This window comes from Lissotriton vulgaris, chromosome 6, assembly GCF_964263255.1.
Source record: "Lissotriton vulgaris chromosome 6, aLisVul1.2, whole genome shotgun sequence".
In the NCBI taxonomy this organism is placed as follows: Eukaryota; Metazoa; Chordata; class Amphibia; order Caudata; family Salamandridae; genus Lissotriton; species Lissotriton vulgaris.
This window is the reverse complement of record NC_141694.1, coordinates 775,377,462-775,395,070: the sequence shown is the minus strand read 5'-3', so window position 1 is coordinate 775,395,070 and position 17,609 is coordinate 775,377,462. Positions and strand designations below refer to the sequence as shown.

At 41.7% G+C, this 17,609-nt stretch overlaps 1 protein-coding gene across 4 annotated transcripts in view; it reads right to left on the bottom strand.

Annotated features, from left to right (window-relative positions):
• The window catches only part of LOC147707970 (amine sulfotransferase-like), a 429,743-nt gene extending 412,549 nt beyond the window's left edge, over nt 1-17,194 (bottom strand). The window contains exon 1 of one of the 4 annotated variants that reach the window (XM_086926779.1): nt 17,002-17,194. The gene's annotated coding sequence lies outside the window, so the exon portion shown is untranslated. Of the gene's footprint in view, nt 1-3,151; nt 3,343-17,001 lie in introns of those variants that run through there. The other 3 variants (XM_086926775.1, XM_086926780.1, XM_086926776.1) reach the window with 3 other exon arrangements.
• Nucleotides 17,195-17,609: the final 415 nt, after the last annotated feature.

Sequence of the window (17,609 nt, the reverse complement as noted above, 5' to 3'; positions counted from 1 at the left end):
AGCAACAGCCTCCTGCTCCTCATCCCACACAAAATCCTTGTTTTTCTTTAACATCTCTCTCATGGGTTCACACTTTGCAGCAAAATTGTCCACATACTTCGACATATATTCCATGAGCCCTAAAAAAGATTCGAGCTCATCCTTGTTACGTGGGTTGGAAGCCTCCTTTACTGCTCGGATCAAACTGCTCTTTGGTCTAAACCCTTCTTCTGAGATCGAATGGCCCAGATATTCAACTTGTTGCACTTTTATTCTGCACTTTTCCTTCTTAACTGTTAGGCCGGCGTCCATGAGTTTTTTAAAGACTTGCCTCAATACACCATCGTGTTCTTCCGAATTTTTTCCATAGACCAAAATATCATCTTGGAAACACATTGTGCGTTCCACACCTTCCAGGATCTTCTGCATAACTCTCTGGAAAATGGCTGCCGCTGACGCAAGGCCAAACGGCATCCTTTTGAACATAAATGCTCCGAACGGCGTAATGAACGCCGTGAGTGGCCTTGAATCTGGATGCAGTTCGATCTGGTGGTACGCCATGGATAGATCTATTACACTGAAATACTTTGCAGGGCCCATGGTGCTTAGCATTTCATTTATTACTGGCAAGGGGTGTCTTTCTACCCAGATACAGTCATTTAGACTGCGCAAATCCACACAGAGGCAGATTCCTTCACCATTGGATTTGGCTGCGAGAACAATCGGAGCCAACCACTCAGAGCAGTCTATGGGTTGAATAATATCCAAGTCACATAACTTGCGCAGCTCATTTTCTAGAGGCTTTTTCAATTTAAGAGGCACTGTGCGCAGGCTGTGCACCACAGGTTTAGCATTGTGCTTTAATTTAATCCTATGTTAAAAATTGGGAAAACATCCTAGTTGTTCTTTGAAAAGCTGTTTGAATTCTTCACAAATCTTTTCACCCCCCGGAAACTTTTCTGTGAGTAAGACTTGTTCAGCACTATTTGGGTCCAGTATAATTCCCAACTCCTTTTGGTGAACCCATCCTAAAAGATTTGAACCAGACTTTACTATATATACTGTCCCATAGGTTTTCCTATCCTTGAATTGTAGCTTATTGTATCCTGAGGGAGAGATATCTGGTGTTTTTAATTCACTAATCTTATTTCTCCCCATGGAAACATAATCATCCTTATTTATTAACGTGAACGGAGAACAGGAATCTGCAAACATTTCAAAGCGTTCATCATTAATTAATACATCGCATTTTGGATAAATAGAATTCACAGTGTCATCAACATCCTTTACCTGTAAAATAAACTTTTCCATTTTTTGTTCAATGCATTTCACTTCTTTACTTGCAGCCCTTTCTGTATTTCTTTCTTGATCTCTTGTGTGTAAATCTCCATCCCGACACACCCTGGCAAAATGCCCCTTCTATTGCATTTCTTACAAGTGACATACCTGGCTGGGCATTGGGAATAGGTGGCAAAATGGTTGTTACTGCCACACCGGTAACATTTAGGACCCTTCTCTCTGTAATCTACCTTGGTGTTGGCATTTTCCTTAAACTTCATCTTGTACACATCAACCCTGTCTTCTGCATCACTAATGGTAGCCACTACCTCTCCTTCTTGTTTCATTTCTTGTACACATCTTGCTGTGTGTTCCACTGACTTGGCTATTTCAATAGCTTCTTTTAGCCCTGGATTCTTTGCTAATAGTTTCTCCTGGATGCGTGGATTATTTGTGCACCTCACCAATTGATCTCTTATTAAAGAGTCTGTGAGATCCCCAAACTCACATAGCGGTGTCAATCCCCACAAAACTGCGATATAATTCTGTACTGACTCCTGTTTCCCTTGACACCTTTTAAAGAATTTGTGGCGCTCTAGAACCACATTGATTCTATCCCCAAAATGTTTCTCTAATGTTTCCATGGTCTGCACATACACATCTACCTCTCCCACAGCATTACCTTCCTGCTCTGGCACGGGTAGAGATTCATATACTTTGCGCCCTTGCACACCCAGATTATGGAGTAGAATATGTTGTTTTCTTATAGAATTGAACCTTTGTCCACCTATGGCTATGAGGTACGACTCAAAAAGTTTCACCCATTCCTTCCAGCTAATCTCAGGTTCCCCTATGTCATTCAGAAAAGGAGGGGGTTGATTCATGCTCGCTGCTGCCATTGTGAAAAGGGGAAAAGTGGACCCAGAACTACACAAGACTAGGGGATAAAATAACCCTTCAGGAAGGAATAATATACAGTGTATTGAAAGCAGCTCTAGAACATGCAATTTCCCTCAGTACTCACTGTCCCTTTATTTTGTGGACCAAAAATAATGAAAATAACGGAAACTATGAAGAACAAAGTTAATGGGGATGTGGGTGGAAGTTCACTCTATTACATTGAGCACCAACAGTCAGTCACTGTACTTGCGGTTGCGCAAGCTTCTTACTTGTATTCCTTCCCCTTGGACTACGTTCGGTAAGTCTTATGGAAATCCTTGACCAAATCCGAGTTCTGACTGAAATGCTGCTCCTTGCTCTTTATGCGCCAGCCTGATCGCAAGACTCTGGATACAGATGCTATCTTAAGGATGTGACGGAGATAGGCGGCCCTTAACACCTGATGCGCCGACGCTGCTTCCCGGTCGTAACTCGACACACGGAGAATTCTTCTGAGAAACTGACTTTGTGGTGAAGCGCAGGCGCCGACCTGAGACACCGCAAGGCCCCGGATGTGATTGACTCTCCTCAGATTTGACAGGAATAAGCGGCCCAAGGCTCTGGATGCGCAGCCGCAACGCCGGTCAAGACACTAGTCACGCAGGCAGACAGCTTCCTACCCACTGTACGCAGGCGCCCAAACAAGTCGCACTCCGTCCACAACTTGGTCAGAAACTCGATGTACTACCAGGAGATCACTCGCCGTCAGCGTTGTTTACAGATACCATGACTCGTCTGCATCACTCGGTACTCCGCCACTCTACCCACGACAATTCTCCAGCAACAACAAAGGTACGTGTGGAACCAGCAGGAGAGGTAGATCTTCCACAGCAAAATGCACACGTCGCACCCACAACGGAGTCAGGCTTCCTCTGCTACATGCAAATCCACCCTCCTACGGACTCTATAATGTCTCATTTACTGCATTTCTCACGGAACACATCCCACTTCTCACCTGTTAGAAAGGCTTTAAGAGTAGATAGTTCGCAACGACCTGGACTCCTTGTTGCTTCCTGAAGTGATGAGTGTCCAGTTGCAGGATAATTATCTTTCTACACTGTCCTTTCGTTGCGTGTGGAGAGAGCACACAAAGGGGAGATGGTCACTACTGCCCCCTGCGCAGTTCCGTTGCCAGTGTTGGAAGTTCTGAAGAAAACAGGACACAGCTGATAAGAAGAATATTTTTTTAATGGCCATCCACTCTCCTCACTAGAGAACACACCAACATTCCACAAGGAGATTCAGGATGGGAGAACCCAACAGGGGTCAGGGAGCAGGGGTGGACGGAATGTACCAACAGGGCTAGTTGTAACAGTATCGCATTTGCGAGATTTAAGGTATTGGCATTGAAAATGACAATGGCTTCTATTTATCTGTTTTAAAAACAACACATAATAGGCATTATGATAAAGGCATCATCATTCACAATGCCAATAGCTTAAAACTCCAGCTTATGCGGTTTGCTGCAGTTCATCACATATAGTCCAATAATTGCTCACAGAGTCAAAATTATCCTTTAGTTAAAACTATATTTGCAATGTAATTTCTTTATCTATTTTCAAAACTAGCACATAGATAAAAATGTTACCATTTACAATGCCAATAGCTTTAACTTTTGCAAATGCGAGACCTATTGCATTGCAAATACTTGTTGGCACAAGTTGCAGTTCAAATGAAGAACATAGAGGCAGGAACCGGCTTAGGTGGGAGCTTTAGCTAGAATTTGTTATTAACTCTACACTTTATTCGCTGCATTCCTTAAGATATGCAATGCCCGACATGGCGCCTCTACCATCGAGTTGCACTCAAACATTCCAGGTGTTTTCACCTTCGGTGGGACAGTTTGCTTTTCCAATTAAAATATCGAGACAAGCACTGACATTGGCATAATCGCAAACAGATCTCACCACAGCATAATTCAGACTTGATCTCATAGCCAAAAAGAATCATCTTGACAAATGAATAAGTTTGTGACAACATGATATCTTTTTTCTATTTGACTTGTAATGATTGCATTTCCTCCATTTAATAAGTGTGAGACTACAAGCCAGCACCAGGAAACAGCATTCACAACGCTATCAACACAATGTGCTTCCATTACAACGTGTTGTTTCTACGCGATCCATTACATCGCAAGTCATTTCAACTACATGCTGTAGGGGGCGTGTAACACCAGGGAGTGTGTTGGATTTTAAATCCAATAACTTCCCTGCTGTTGCGCCAACTGAAGTAGGAATAGTAATTAATACTATTCCTAAGTCCAGTACGCCCACTACTGCAAGTCGTTGAAATGACTTGCGATGTAATGGATCGCATAGAAACAACCCGGTCCTTGTAACAACTGCGTTGTAATCGAATGTGTAGTGAAAGCATTCGTTGTAAAGAGCCATATTCTCCAGCACCACCCTCTAGGGACCACATGATCCGTGAAAAGCTTACATAAAGGGTAAGAAAAGAGTATGAATGTAATACCTGGATAAGTGTGAATCAATTCAATTTCAAGCTTTATTCGACATCAGTCATAAAAGCATTTCTACCCTAACACTATACAATAAATACTATATCTACAATACTCAAAGTTTAAGACAAGTATTAAACACATATCTGTCGAATACAATAAGCTGTTAAAACATTGTTAAGAACAACCTCGGCCATACTCACAAGTAAAAACTTTAAAAGAATATGATAGTCAAAATACATCTCGCCATCTTTCCTAATAAAGTACGCGTTCGAATCACCCAGGCCCAGGACAAGAACTTTGCAACAGCAATCACGAACAATGGAGAAAAATCAGTCTCTAAAATTCCAAGTGCTGTAGCTTGGTTACGCGTCCCCATATTGAGGCAAACGGGTCTTATCCATTTATGCCGTGGGTTTGCATATAAGGGGCAACAAAACAATACATGGGAGACATGCTCAGCTTGATCTTTACAGTGGTAACAATGCTCATCCCAAGATGTAGACCATATGTTTTTAAACACATTTAGTGGGAGAGGTCCAACTCTAAATTGAAAATACAATTTCCTGTTGTGCGGTTTCACAATCAAATCCCAATATGCTTCACACAAAGGAGACATTTTTAAGTCAAGGAAGTGTCTCGACAGAGAAGAGTTAGACCCATTTGCAAAAGTTCTAAAATGCACCATCTCCCAGTACATTTGTTTTAACTTGGTCTTTGAAGGGAAGCAAGACACATCAGTATTACCCCAAAGGTGATCTAGTTTTAGCTGTGACAGTACCCCTCGTAATTCTTTCAACCAGGCAATTTTATGGAAGCAGTCAAGTGAAACAATGTCTGCCAATGCTGAAGCATAATGAGCTAGCTCCGGGGTCACCATTAACCGTCTCCAATATAACAATGGATGCAACCTTGCTAGGTCCACTATGTTTTTCCTGCCGAGGTCTAGTTTTAAAGGAACGGTAGGCGTACTTTTGCGGCACCCCCACAAGTCCCTGAAGAAACTTGTTTTCTTCTGTAGTCAGGTTTACTAGATTACCGAATCCCCGTAATTGGGAATCACTTTTTTCCACTATACTTCACCAGGGTGAAAAATAAAAAAATACAAATCTAGAAATGTTGAATGAAACCATACTTTAAGAAAGAAGATCTGACTGTGAATTATTTGTATCTTGCACAGACAAAGACTCAAATGTTGTGGGATCTACACAGTGATCATTGGTTTGTATCGAGGGAGATACCCCCCTTCACTTTAGACTTGAATTTGATAGGAACTAGTGCTTGAAAAGTAATCTGGTCAACAAAACCAGTTTTTCACAATATAATAAGCACTAAGCTTCTAGTTTCACCTCTGTGATACAACTGTATAAGTAAGAATGTTTTTTTCTTTCAGAAATTCCCATAAAGAAGAAATACCAAGACATCTGAAAACATTGGGCCTCACTACTACGCATGGTGTGCATGCATTAAAGGGCAGGTACAGTTTCATCAAGCTCTGGCGAAGGTCCCAGACCCGATTGGGCTCTCAGAGTGGACCAAAACATGCTGGTACAATAGGTTTAATTGAACTATTACATTCAATATAACATCTAAGAACAAGTTTTTATCTATGCCCCAGGTACCTGACTATTAAAGGAAACTTAATAGTTATACCTGTAGGTATTTTTAACACAAAAAGTTTCATCTGGATACCTGCTTATCCAGTTAGATTTAATCTAAGAACTCTCAATTCAATCTTTGGTTGAGCCCACCCTGGTGGTATCATCCTACCGGGATGTGAATAGGTGCTGAGGATGAAGCATGTGAGTGATGCGTCTACTCCAATATCTTTGTATATTTAAGAGGTTATCTTTGAGGCCCATTCTGAAACATTATCAGTGAAGTGCCTCACTTTAAAACACTTTGAAGATTCTAGTTACCCGTTATGTTTAACCAACAAAGTGAGTAGAAAGTCTAACTTACGACTTTCGGTATTCACAAAGAGAATTTACTACTCATTAATGCCTTTTGTGAATACCAAAAGTCATAAAGTTCAACTTTTGGTATTCACAAAGGGCATTTATGAGTAGCAAATGACTTTTGTGAATACCAAAAGTCATAAATGTAGACTTTCATCTCACTTTACCTTTGTGAATTGGACCCTTAGCTTTTGATTTGATTCTATCTGAGACAACATGCAGTGACTTATAAATAGTAGAAGTCAAGGAATTAGTACTCAATAATGGGAAAAGTGCAACAGCTATGGAAGGAGAGAAAGATGTAGGAGGTAATGCAGAAATATGCTGGTTAATAGATGTACTCAAAAGATCGTATTGTAGTCAGGATGTAGACGGGAGAGAGAATTTAGCTTGGAGATCAGAAAAGTATAGAAGTTGATCATTAATAAGAAGTTGTAGCAACCAATACAATCCTTTCGCTCCTTTAGCTTGTCAAGTTTTCAAGTAGATAGAATGATTTCTAATTTGTAGTATTCTGTCATGCCAAATAAGTTGTTGAAAAGTAGTAACTGAGGGGTATGTTGAAGGTAAAAGGGGTGTTAGAATTTTGCAAGAATAGGGAAGAACTGGAGTAAAAGAATACACTTTTATTTCAGAAATACACAACAAATCCTCTAGAAATGATTTCTTTCTGCCATACAGTTCCCTACTACAGTTACCCTTTCACTCTGGCATCATGCCCAGTGATATGCCTGAAAACAATCTTATTTTGCTCAACATCACCTTGGGCCGCACACCACCAAGGAGGGTTACTGGAGGATACAGTTGCCAAATACTGCTTGCCAGAGGAGAAGAAGCCCCTGATCACTAATGTGAGAGTCTATATGCTGCAAATGAGCTCTCCATTTCCTCAGAACAGAGGGTGTTGGCAGCTGCTAAAGCAGCTTGGCAACATGCCTCTTAACGAGGGATTTGGCAGTCGCAAAGAAAAAACACACCGATGAACCTAAGCCCCAGGAATACTCAATAGCATGTATTACAACAACGTACAATGCCAACCTCTCACTGCATAATAGACGTTGTCTAGAGGCCAAACGACTTGCATTCAATAACCTCTTAACTTCCACAGCAGAGAAAGTGCTGGTTAAACTCAAAGGGTGACATTGTAAAATGGGGCACAAAGCATGATATATATTGGCTTCCCAACTTAATCAAAAAGAGGCTAAATTCACTATACCAGTGGTACAGACACTGGCGTGCAATATTGTGATACATCCAGTGGAGAGTTCAGAAAGTTTAGCACCTTTTTAAGAAACACTGAATTTCTCCACTTTGAAATAACATCATAAGCTCAAGAAAAGGTCTCTAAAGTCCATTCGCTTGCCGTGCTTGACGGATAAAGGAAGAAAACTAATAGAGGGGGAAATCATGCCTGAAGAATTTGACCATGTAATTTCAGGGATTTTGACATGTAAATCTAGAGAGAAAGATGGCTCCCTGGAGAATTCTACAAGTCAAGCAAATACCAGGTGACTCAAATGTTGTAACAAGTGGGAGAGGCAGATAAGTTGAGTACTCTGGGCCCCATATCCAATAACTCCATAAGAACAGTTAGACATTAGAAGGAGAAAGGTACGCTTGAATGTGGGAGCTACAAACCCATTTCACTAGTCAATGTGGATATCGGAATACTGGCAAAAGTCCTTTTAGGTAGGCTACACAGAGTGATTCCCTCTCTAATACATTACTCACAAGTAGACTTTGAGCCAACCTGGTCATTGAGAAATTATAAGCGAATCCTAGCTGACCTTCTCTGGGACTCTAAACATACACATGTGGAAATGGTGGTCATGTCTTCAGATGCAGAAAAGACCTAAGATCATGTGACATGGACTTATCTTTTCAAGGTTCAAACTCATTTTGGTTTTTGCCTAGACTTAATTAAAAAGGTTCAGTGGTTAAATGTAGAACTGATAGCACAACTTTGGAAGACACCTCTACTGTACAATTCAGAAAAAAAGGACACCCACCATGATTTTTCACTCTCGCTGATACTGTTCCTCCTGGATGTAGATCCACTTGCAATGGCTACTAAAACAATAATCTTCACATAGAGATGTTCCACTAGAGGAGGGACAACCAAATCCTTTCTTTATGCAGAAGATATTCTGGTGACAATGATCAATCACTGAACCTCAATTCCAACACTGCCATTCTTATTAGATGGCTTCTTGCTATACTCTGGGCATCACGTAAATTGAGAGAAGTGTAAGGTGAGGTCAGTATTTAGAGTAGCAGCAAGGGCTTGTGTGGACGATGCCAAAATGAGATGGGTTCCAAGAGGGATGATGTCCTTTCTGATTTGCCAGTATGATCCTTGTTGACATCACTATTTTCTAATTGGCAGGTCACATGTACTCTAATATTTTGCATGAGTGCTTAATTTAAAAGGTGTGCTATGCAGTTTAATTTGTGCCCACAAGTCAGAGTGATAAAGTAAAATGTAGTACAAGGGCCTGCTATTTTTGTAAAACAACATGAAATAAATGATGATCAATTAATTAAAGGTCTTCATTTCTTGCTGTTCTTGTTTCCTGCTGAAATATCTGTTATGTTCTTTTTGTTAGCACTATGGCTGTTGACTAAATTCCCACTGCTGAGCAATTAAAGACCTCAGTTTCCTGCTGCTCTTCTTTCTTGCCAGAGTTTCTGGTAGTTTGTACAACAACTGACTTGTGGCCTCAATGTCCCTCCTCTATTTCCTGTTGAAACCATCTTCTGATGGACAGGGAGCACTCTCCACATGCATGACAGGCTATAAATACCACTTTCAAAATCTGGCTGCACGCTTGGCTTTGCCTATGCACCTAATGAGAGAGCTGTGTCTCCCGCCAGCACTGCCCTTAATATCCCTGTTGCCTGTATTAAGAACAACATAGACTGTCACCTAGAAGCTGAGGGTTTGCAATCTCTCTTAGAATCTGTCCCTTTAAGATGACTTTCTACAACCTTGAAGCCCTGAACCCTTGCTTCAGCTGGTGCAGCCATACCTCCTTCACTCTGACTAGGACCATCATTTTCTCAATGCCGCTCAATGCTCCAGTTAATTCAGCCCATTACATGGACCTCAGGTTAGTGCACTAGCTGGGCATCACAATTTTTTTTGGTTTCTCATTTCATTAAGGACACCCTTACAGTATGAATTTAAATGAGGGTGCTTTAGCAGGATAGAAGGAAAAGTGGACACATTGTGTGAGTTGTGTGAAGTAACATGATATAAAAACAGTGAAAATGTTTCCTATCATCAATGAAGAAACAAAAAATACAAGCTTAGCATTTAGCGCAGGGGTCTGTGTTCAAAGTATTCCCCCAGTTGACTTTGATTTCTTTCAATAATTTTTGTTTGACATGTTCCCTAGGACCCACACCAAGAAAAGTCTTTGAATGATATTTTTTGGAAAAAGAACAATGGATTGACTAAGTCTAATTTTACCTTACAGAGAGTAAAATGGTTAACTCCATGGTGGTCTCCTTAAGTGGGTTTAGGTATTGTGAGGGTAAGCCATAAATAAGTGAAGAATGCAAGAAAAGCAAGCTCAGCTGATTGTAAAGCTTTCATGTATGGTTGCCTAAAGTGATTGTGCTCTAGAAAAATTCGACCCAGATCAACAATGTCTACCCAAGCGAAACCTAATCAAACGATCCATAAACACAAATCAAAAAGGAAAATCTCTGGACAACAAATTATTTACGAAGGTATATCAGGGGGCCATTATTAATATGAAAAGTAGCAATTCAAAGGCAGGCACTAATCACATACCGGCTGAGATTTACACATTTTTAATGGCAGATCCCCATTGCAGTGCAGCCTCAGGACAACGAAGATGTGACTTAGGGTTTAGTGGATCCTTTTCAGATAAAGAGTGAAAAAGATCTGTTAGGGAGCATAGGTGAGTGCAAATAGCTCATTTAACTATTGGACATTAAATAAGATAGCCACATAGTGGTGTTAGACCCCTGAAAAGATACATGCTTAGGACACCTCCGCGAGAAGAGAATGTTGGAGGAAATGTGGATGCTCCTTTTGCTCTTCCTATGGCAATTCCCTTAACTCAAAAGATTGTGGGAGAAAGTATTGTATGACATTAATTTAATGTTCATTAACACAATTATCAGACTCCCAACATATATTATTTTAAACATTGTTGACAGACTCATGTATCCAGTGAGAACCCAGAGGAGACACCTAATGAACCTATTGTTAGGTGCGGTGAAACAGGTGCGTGCTGGGTGGACATACCCAGTCCAAAGGTCTTGGATATATTGAATATCGGAGCTGAGATGGATAAAGCAAGATACTTGATGGGAAAGGCAAGTTGTTTGGAACACTGTAGATTCCATGCTTGTCATTCCAGTGATATAAGGATACAGCCTGTCCCAGGTTCCTTAGAGTGTTACTTATTACAACATCAGATTGCCGCAACCTGAAGAACTTCTGATGGAACAAAATGGAATAAATGATGGATTACAAATCTTCATTACCTTTTGGACCTTTTCTTAGAAAATTGGGTTAATTAAAATGTTAATTGAATGATCTAAGGCAGCAGATGGACTGTGGTTAGGGGGTTGGCAGAGAGGTTAGTTTCCTTGTTATCCGTTTATAGTTATTATTCCTAATACTTGAGGCAATAGGTGCGAGCAAGAGCCTATTTACACCTATCTCAGGGAGTGACTCATAGCCTAGGTTGCTACCCACAGCCAGTGGTTGTAGGCTGGTGAATGTGCACTCTCTTAAAACAATTTTTTTTTAAAAAGTGTCTATTAAGTGGCAGTTTCACCTCAAATACCTCTGGAAGGAAATCTTCATATTACAATAGTTTCTTCTGAGCCTCCTTGGTGCCAAGTACTTTACAGCCATGTCAGTAATTCCGATGTTAATATTTTTTTCATTGCGCACATTAATAAAGCTGCCTTAGGGAGTTATCAATATTATTTTCTTAGCCCTGTGCCTCAACATTTGGTGTACACTGTCTTCTGTCTGAACCTACAGATTACTAATCTAAGCATTAGCTCTGCTGTCAGAGTCTCTAAGATCTGTACAGCTCCTGTCAGCAGTGGTCTTGGAGCTCTGTGCAACCTTTCATTGTCCCACCCGCCCCTTTCTCACTGAATTCTCACTGAATTCTCCCTCATAATATGAAAGGACTGTAGGAAGCAGGGGAGGGTGGTGAGCTTTAGATGTGGTGGGATAAGGCGTTAATACCTGCATTGAACTGCACGGATTGGGCACGTTTGACTCCCTTTGAATGGGTTCCAGGGGCAGAGGGTGATACTGACAATGTATACAAAGTATAAATCATCTGTATTCATTATAAATACTTTTATTTCTTTCTATTTTGCAGCTTCCAAGTGACAATAACGAATAATCTGAGTGCTTGGTATAACAATCGCCTTGAAGTGAGACGATTAAATCCGTCACATGTACAATAAATATAACAGTGCACTCATTTGGGGGTTGGGTAAGAAAATATATTCATGCAATAACTGGATTCCCATTGTACCTTTGAGAAAGTTTTATGTCTAACCTTAAAATGAACAGTTAGTTATCAAACGTTAACGTTAAGGCAACGGAAGCAATCGAATGCAATGGCATTTATCGGCCGTTACCCAAGGTGCACAAGCCACAACGACCACCTCCAGGGAGACCGATTATTTCGGGCCAGGGATCTCTCCTAGAGCCACTCTCTGCATTCGTTGATCATTTTCTACGTCCCATAGTACACACCATGCCTACTTATTTGAGGGACACAGCCGACGTCCTGAGATTTATCCCAGAAATTGATTTCAACCCAGAAACAGACCTGTTGGTTTCACTTGATGTTGAGTCTCTGTACACATCTATCCCCCAGGATGAGACTCTAGATACCATCAGATCCATCCTGGGGGAATCCGAAATTGACTCCATTACTCCGGTCCCTTTCATCATGAGCCTGGCCACCATGGCCATGAAAGAAAACTTTTTCAAATTTGAGGAGACCCTATACCTACAAATCTCTGGGACAAGTATGGGCAGTATTTTTGCTCCTTCGCTGGCGAACCTATATGTCCATAAATTTGAGGAACAAACAGTATTGGCATCAACCAACCCCTTCCTGGCATCTATATTGTGGTGGAAACGCTATATAGATGATGTGTTATTAATCTGGAGAGGTAACACCGATACAGTGCTCCAATTCCATCAGTGGCTCAATGCACAAAATGACTTTCTACGGTTCACCGTTGAGACCAGCAAGGACAGAATCGCTTTTCTGGATCTCTCCATCTACACTACTCCACAGGGTCTTGAAACGGAACTTTATCGCAAGCCCATGGCAAGGAACTCACTTCTTCTATACGAAAGCCAACATCCCAAATCTTTGCGAGACAACTTGCCCGTGGGCCAGTTCTTACGTCTTAGACGTAACTGTTCCACCACAGAAACTTTCAATACCCATGCCAGTGCTCTTTCACAACAACTGACACAAAGACATTACCCCAAAAAACTGATAACGCGCTCTTGGAAACGGGCGGCGAACAACAACAGAGAAGCATTGCTTGAAGCCTCCACGAGAGAACCTCCGAAAGACCGGTTAACCATGGTTAGCACCTTCAACACCAAGTCTAACAGCATACAGAAAATTATAAGACGACATTGGCGGATACTCAACAGCGGAAAGGAGAAGATTGAATATCCCCTTTTTGCGTTCAAGAGAGCCAGTAGTTTGAGAGATCGTTTAGTACACACTCGTCCTCAAGAACAAGTCAAGAGACAAATAGGAACGTTGTGGGATCTACCTGCAATCAAAGGGCACCACCCATGTGGGACCTGTACAATGTGTGCTTTGACTCATAGTGTCACCAGCCTAGATATCGGAACCACTAGACCATGGGAATTGCGCCAATTCTCCAATTGCAATAGTGAGAATCTAATCTATCAGATCACATGCCCTTGCAATGAAAAGTACATCGGCATGACGACTAGGAAAGTAAAGACACGCATGTTAGAGCACAAAAGCACTTTCCGGTGCAAGAAGAACATATCCAAGTTGACACGACACTTTCTGGAGAAGAACCATGGAGAAACAGATTTTACATGGACTGTACTCGAGAAACCCTTTGTACCATCGCATATCACTGACGTGACCAGTTTTCTGTTTCGAAAGGAGCAAAGATGGGTGTTCAAACTACGCACAGATGTACAGGGTTTGAATGATGACATCCCCTGGCTGAACCTGAAATGAACGTATAGGGTATCTGTAATCTGTCTTACTTTTTCATAAAAAAATGCCGAAATACATACTTGTATATACTACCGGCATTGTACATCAGCCGTACCATGACTTGTACTCTGGCTACAACCGATTGGTTTTCTGAGCAGGGAATGCACTATACCTAGTACTTAATGGTCTTCTCAGCTATACTTTGACGCCTTGGTAAGGTGATACATTCCCTTGAGAAAGATGGAGATGAGATGTCACATTTACATCCTAAGTAGCGACACAAGGGGAGGTAGAGTGACACTAGGCTCATTCCCATGCCCCCCTTTACTGCCCCCTGAGTCTCTTTTTACAAACTAATACGAAGGTCTTCCAAATCCTTATACACCTTCATAAAGGACTAAAAGAACAGAGATACAAATGACATGTCCTTTTGTTTCCCTCTGTAGTATTTTCAAGAATGATCTCCGTGTCAGAGACAATAACAGCCTCCAACTTCACTGGCTGCCCCTTTCAGAAGTGGTTCTGAACTACAGGATTGACATCTATGATGTCATTCTGTAGTTCGCCCTCTTCTCACGAGATCATAGCATTGCCAGGGTTTGTACTGTTTGTGACACCCCTGTTGAGGTCCACGGAGCAAACTTAGCTCGCCTGCGCTTGGGGTACAGTTTGGAGGCAATTCAGTATAGTATTTAGACCAGCGCGACCCGTTTTTTCGGCGCGGTCCGGTTTGCGCTAATTTTTTAATTTTCATCTCCCTAATTAGCGGACCTCTTTCTACATGCACTTTCCACATATGTGCAAGGAACTGGACACTGAGCATAGGGGTACAAGTTTACGGAGTCAAATCCGATTTTAGGACAAACGGACTACAAACATGGACGCCATGACGTCATGCTGTAGTTCCGTAATATCGCGAGATTACGCGATTTCGGTGCCGGACAGACTGAGAGCTGTTTGTGGAAGTTTCTGCTTCAGCGTCCACACCTAATATACTCACTTTTCGACAGTTATTGTCTCCAACAATTGAGAAGCTGGGCTCTATTTACCACTTGAGCTCTAGACCACAAGGACAGCGCTGGGCACTTGCTGTCAATTTCGATTGGCGAAGAGACCATCATGGGACTATCTAAAGGAGGGCTTGAGCCTAGCTCGGTGCCTCCCCCTGTCTCAGCTATTGCCAGAGACAACGCCGGACAGGTAAGGAGCTCCACATGGGGCTTCTCTTTTTATGTAGTAAATTCTGACAAACTCCAGTAGGAGACAGCTTTGTGGTAATGAAACAGAGAGATATAGATCACTTTCTTGGGGGGTTAAGTCATCCCCTAGATACCACACTCACCAATAAACGTGGGGAGCAACCGAGGGGGTTTCAGTGGGTTGAGGTCCCAGCTAATGGGGGAGCAGCAATACGAGCTCTTTTTAAGTAAGGGGAGCAACTTTCACTGGTACAGAATTGATTAAGGCTTGCAGTGGATTAATTTTCCGCGCAGCCTACATTCAGCTCCGGTGTGCTTTCCTCTTACAGAGCGGGGTCTCACTACGCCTGAGCCAGGACCAGGACGAGGTGAGGTCTCTTCCCCGGGCACTCTGGGTGAGTGATTATATGTACTATATTTAGACGTATATTCAAGGCAAATAACTTGCTTCATAGATGGTTTTCCTGTGTTATGTTTTGTCTCTTCCTCCACAGATCTACTAAATTTACCAGGTGTCATGGAGGAGTGAAGCCACAGTATTTGGAGACTCATATCCTTTACTGGATTATCACATAATTAGTGTTTTGAGTTTTGCACCTACACATTTTTGCAGTCGCACTATTGAGAGAACAGAGGCCCTGATGAAAGCCTAGGGTCATATTCCCGCTTAGGCAGAAACATGTCGGCCCCTATGCAGATATTTGTTAAACTGCAGTAGTATAGTTTTGCGCTGTTCTTAGTTTTTAATTAGGAAGAGGTCTTGGTAGAATAAAGTTGGAATGAGATTCTCTATCCTATTTTAACTTTTCACACACTTTTCTTTGTTGCACTGCACCTACCCGTCTGACCAGATCCTTATGATTGTTCCTTGTGTTGGCATGTGTAAACCATGTGTCCACAGACGGTACTACTTGGTCTCAATGATCTAGAGACACTGTACCTAGGACGGAGGACCACATGAGAATATTGGTCATACATGATATTGATGGGAATCCAACACGGGTGTTTATTTTGCTAACACAGGGGCAACCATCTTCTGGATGACGCCTTGAGCAGGTACTCTCATTAATTTGAGACCACAGCTCCTTTCCTGATACATGAATCAGAAGTCAGACCCATAGGTTTTTCAGGTTGAGCATTTATCGGCCGTTAACATCGTGTGATCCTCCCTGACAGCCTTTTCAGACAAAGTATTGTAAAACATGAAATAAGAAACACATGCCTGCTTTAATTTACAAAATATCAAAATTAAGACTCAAGCACATGTTGTTTACATGCATTGAAATGAGTTTAAATACAACCAAATGTGAGTTCACCATGTGTCTACAATGTGTTCAAAATCTAAAAAAGTTCCAGTACTTTGGCTAAACAGTCTCAGGCACACAAAAATTAAATGCAATGTATTCATCGTTATAAGTATAGGATGACCCCGCTTAATTGAACCGCACCAGCATCGATGCAATTTTTGCAACATTATTTTCAGATTCCACCGATTTGTCCCTGCTGATGACATTGCTCATTAACATTTGAATCGACGAGTGGACTGACTGACAGGAACAAATATGTTTTTGCACTTATGTGTTGTGTAAATGCTGGCGGAATGTCTGTAATCCAGCCATCACTATGCAAATCTCTACTTGCAACTTGCTTTTCTTACAGCGAACGCTTTATCAAGCACAATGTTTATTTTTATATGGTAACATTACAGTACCGCGGAGCTCAAACTATGACAAAATGAGTCAATATGCGCAATCGAATCAATTGATTTGTACTAAGCAGTAGATGAATAAACTGAGCATAGGCTAGAATAACTGAAAGAAAAAAAGTCAAGTTACTTCAAAATCTATAAAAACCCAGTTCCCAGTCACAGCTAGCATTTCCGCTTTATTTCCTGGGCATATATAAACGTATGCAACATCACTTCAAAATTTGCTAAAACAGGACGACAATACCTTATTCCTGCAGGCTCGGTCTTTATCTTGTTTTCTGCAGCCTCGAAAACGGAGCAGTTAGTTATGGTCTCGGAAGTGAAAGCTGCTACTGACCTTAAAAAACCCGCTTGTCGCGCACATTTTTTTATGAGCCGGCATTACCTCAGGGATTCAGGCTTTCCAACGTTTCCAAACATATCGAATCCAAGACTGTGTAATATTTAACCGGGCGTCTTTTCCATTTCACTAGATGATACTACGTTTTGTGATACCGCAATGTGAGATTACAGTTGGGCAAAGTCCAGTATGAACGAACACCTGTACGGTTTCCTTAAATGACCCCTCAGTTACAGCATGAAGAGGAAGAGATGGGTCACAGTCGGATATGTGTAGGACGCTGTATTCAAGTAGACGAAGAGGTCCACGCGCCCCATCAGGAGCGGTGTATGTACACAGTTCAGCCTCTTCGTGGAGCCTAAAGGGCAGATTTGCAAGCCCCTGGCGCCACTTTTGTGTCATTTTTAACATGGGAAAAATGACGCAAAAGTGGCGCAAGGGGCTGCCTGACACAGATGTACTCAACAGCGAGGGACGCTCTACCTACAAGACCTGGGACCGAAGACTTAAAT